At 49.4% G+C, this 4,365-nt stretch overlaps 1 protein-coding gene across 1 annotated transcript in view; it reads right to left on the bottom strand.

The window, feature by feature from the left end:
* Positions 1–4,365, bottom strand: part of LOC106811956 (synembryn-A-like) — a 27,047-nt gene that overhangs the window by 816 nt on the left and 21,866 nt on the right. The window lies entirely within an intron of this gene.

Below are 4,365 nucleotides of genomic sequence, written 5' to 3'. Positions count from 1 at the left end.
CCCTGGGGCAACGCCGTGGCTTCCCCGGGACCGAAAACACGACTAGATCACGTATCGCACGAGAACTGAAGAGCTCGCCGAAGTCCATTCATGCCATGGCTGCTCTCCCCCCTTCGCCCCTCATGGTCAAGTGCGCGGATTTTACCAAACACCGCACACATCGGCCAGAGCGACAAGACGCGGTTAGCGCCTCACTCCTTACCTCCCCCTCATGCTCACTTCCCCACTCCTCCCCGTACTGTCCCCACCCCTCTCCTACCTCTCCCGATCCCACCTTACCTCCCCCCATGTCTATCCACCTCCCAGCCCCTCCTTGACGCTCTCCCACCCCTTCGCTTCTCCCCATCCTCACCTCCGCTACCCAAACCCCCTTCGCAGGTAGATTGGCCAACACCTGACGATGGAGAGAGAAGAGGGTGGAAGGAAGGATGGAGAGAGAAGAGGGTAGAAGGAAGGATGGAGTAATCAGCGTGGAAGAGACACATGCAATACGTATGTGACCGCTATGAAATATGCAATAATTGTGCTGAAAATTATAATTACATTATATACTAGCGGATACCCGGCGTTGCCCGGGGAAATCAGTGGCGTTACGCAGTTGGTGACCGCTTGGTTGAAAGGAAAATACCCCAAAAAATCTATCTATCCATGCATCCATCCATCCATCACATTCCATGCCATCCCATCCCATCCCATCCCATCGCACCGCATCCCATCCCATCCTATCCCATGCCATGCCATGCCATCCCATCCCATCGCATGCCATCCCATCCCATCCAATCCCAACAGTAAAACATAATAAGAAATTAAAAGATAAGTCATTAAAATAAAAAAGTCAAAAATTGAAATGAAATTGAAATAATGTAACCTACATAGGCTTCCGTGAAGTGTTCCCGTCAGTTTGCGCTATCACTATCATCTACCATAGTTTATTCTGGATTTTTACTAAACGTTTAAATGTGGTAAAAAAAAATTGAAATTAACGGTGAATACGGTACATACTAAACAGTCCAAAAGTAAAGAAACAAAGCATTTCCCGAGGTGGGATTCGAACACAGAATCAATGGTTTAGGAGTCCGATGGTTTATCCATTCGGCTACTGGGCCGTTATGGTTCTACACCTTGGATTCACACGTACGTGATGTATAATGTTAATCTGTACGCCATCTATTGATGAATAGAATGTTTATAAATTTTTTACTTTTTTGAAATTTTGAAATTTAGTTTTCCTCTAGGCTGCGGAGTTCTCTAGTTATGCGCGAACACAAAAATTCGGCTGAACAACTTTATATATATAAATTATTATTATAATGATAATTTAACATAAAATAACAATAAGTATAATTTAATATAAAGATTTGTGCTCCTTGAGGGCTGTCTGCTAAGATGAGGGGGTGTTCTACAGAACATATAAGAATTTTTCACACTCAGAACGCATGAGAAAGCAGAATTTTAGTGCCAGCCTCCAAAAACTACCCAACTAACAGTTACTATTCGGCAACTTTCACATATCACTCAAATACACACTCCATAAGCCTGTCACTCCCCTGCACTACAATATGTATGTTTACTCCCACCTCCACCCCCAGCCCCACCCCCAGCCCCACCTCCACCCCCAGCCCCACCAGCTACCCAATCCAACATCAACCACTGGAGGATGAGCGACCGTGCCCGTCACCAGGGGGAGACACCGCACACCTCGCATCGAAGAAGAACCGAGAAGCGACGAAAACCGGAACCCTCGTTCCCGAGCGCGCGCCGGCACCGCGCGGAGACGTCACCAAAGAATGTCAGATGGCCGCGCCAGAAACCAATTATGAAAATCGATCGGACATCTCAGGTCCATATCTGGACGGCTGCCGAGTCGCCTAATCATTAAGATGAGGGTTAAGGTCTTTAGGCCATAATGATGGAATCGCGCTATGGCTTCCACGCACATACAGATACAGGTGCGTGATTACTGCAGCGTTACACTGACACACATAGATACGTAGACATTCTAATGACTGCCTGCTCTTACTGTGACACAGGCACGGAGAGGTACATGTTTACCCTAATTACTCGGCTGATTAAATTCACAAACATACCTGCCTACAGGTACAACAACATGATGACCGCTGATTGCTGTGAAGCACATCTAAGTTATCGTCTCCTAGAGTCTTCATCTGCCGTGATCCCTCCTCCACTCTGTGCTACTCTGCGCCTAGTCCCTTTGCTACTGCTCTTACCTGTGCTTTCCTTTGTCCTCATATACTCATCCCTTTCCTCTCTTCTAGATTCATTAATTTCCCTCCTCCCAATACGGGACCACCCCCCTTCTCTCATATATACGCCTCTTTCTCTCCATCCCCCTCTCTCTCACCTTTACTTTTTTCTATCCACACCCATTGTCTCACTTTCCCTTCCTTTCGTATCTCTCTCTCTCTCTCTCTCTCTATCTCTCGCTCTCTCTATCTCTCTCTCACTCTCACTCTCTCTCTCATTCTCTCTCTCTTATGATACCCGACGCCAGCAGCACGTCACAGGCGCAGCACTTACACCGACATCGCAGCAGCAGCGGCGTGTATGATTGATATATCATACGCACGTGATTACAGCGAATATGCAGACGAACACGAGAACAACAATGACGCGCGAGTGACGCACGCTCGCTTGTTTACGACGAAAAAGTGTCGCGAAAACAAGAGCGACGACGACAAAGCCGATCGCGCGAGTGACGATGCCGCCAGCTAGAGGTAATTGACGAATGTGAAGCATCTTGACCCTGACTGAGATGGAGGGATTAGACCACGTGAAATCTCCGGCTTCATTTCTCGCCGCCTAATATGACATACCGTATATACTCGCGTAATAAACGCAAATTTGGCCTCAGATTTCAACCCTGTATTTGCTCTGCGGTTTATAAGTGCGCCATACCGTGAGGGGAAATATACTAGGCGCAATACTTGGTTACCCGATTCAAATTGAGGTGCGGCTTATAGGCGCCCGCGGTTATTACGCGATCATATACGGTAATCGCGAACGTCGGTGAGTTAGATGACAACGTGCGGGTCAGGAGGTCAACATGTGCGCCCGACCAATCACGATTCTAGTCACGATTTGTACGAGGTCATGCAGTTAGCGTCGTTGCTGTTCTTTGGCGCACGCACCCCCTAAATTAACGGTTTGGCACAGTAAGCGGGGGTCGGCTGGGCAGACGGGCCGCCGCCGCCGTCGTTGTACATACTTGTTCCTGATTAGGTTCCCCTCTTCCGGTCTCCGCAACACGTCTCGCAGTGGTGGCAGCACCTGCAACGATGGCGACCGATATATGCACGACGCATTCACCTTTTGTTTACATATTTACACATTCATTGAATATTTATTTACATTGAATATCTAACATTCACATTTATTGACATGTTTACACGTTACCGAATATTTATTTACGCATTTAACCGTATTACTATCATTAACGCATTCTTCACATCGCTCACCTTTGACCTCAGGAACTTGCGTATGACGCGGTTGTTACGGCTACAGTCACACAGGCAGGTGAGGATCGGTGTGAGCATCTCCTTCAAGCTTTGTACCTTCTACATCAGAGAACACACAGCAAAGACATCTCATCAGCTACCCGCACACCTAAATCACATCAGCTGTAGCAGTAGTATTACACGCAGTAGACGCTCACTCTCTCATTCTCCCTGTTCTTTGCCTTCTCTCTCTCTCTCCCTACCACCTCCCCTTCTCCTCCTCCTCCTCCCTCTCCTTTTCCTCCTCGTCCTCCTTCTCCTCCCTCTCCTCTTCCTCCTCCTCCCTCCTTCTCCTCCCTCTCCTCTTCCTCCTCGTCCTCCTTCTCCTCCCTCTCCTCTTCCTCCTCCTCCCTCTCCTCTTCCTCCTTGTCTTCCTTCTCCTCCTCTTCATCCTCCCTCCTTCTTCCCTACTTCTCTCGGAGCATACCTTCTCATCCACCCTGTCCAGTCGCAGGTCGAGGAATTCTAGCAGTGCGACGATGGCTTCCATGTTCTGTCCTTCGTACTCAATCGCCTTGTTCTCCACCCCTCCTCCTCCTCCGCCGCCTCCTCCCCCGCCGGCAACAGCTCCCTCGTTGAGGGGCGTCAGTAGCTCCTCGCAGCACGTGGGTGGCATGTTGGTCAGCAGGTTGACCGTGTGACTGTGTAGCAGAAGACGAAGTAGCGCCGGGTTCATAGAGACGCGACGGGTAAACAGGGGATGTTAATACAGGTACGATCGCTCACACACGCCGCAGTAACAGCAGCAGCAGCAGCAGCAGTAGCGGCGGCAGCAGTGGCGGCAGCAGCAGCAACAACAGCAGCTGCAGCAGCAGCGGCGGCAGCAGCAGCAACAACAGCAGCTGCAGCA

Source organism: Priapulus caudatus, unplaced genomic scaffold, assembly GCF_000485595.1.
Source record: "Priapulus caudatus unplaced genomic scaffold, Priapulus_caudatus-5.0.1 Scaffold595, whole genome shotgun sequence".
NCBI lineage: Eukaryota > Metazoa > Priapulida > Priapulimorpha > Priapulimorphida > Priapulidae > Priapulus > Priapulus caudatus.
The sequence above is the reverse complement of the archived record's forward strand: the minus strand, read 5'-3'. Positions and strand labels throughout refer to the sequence as shown.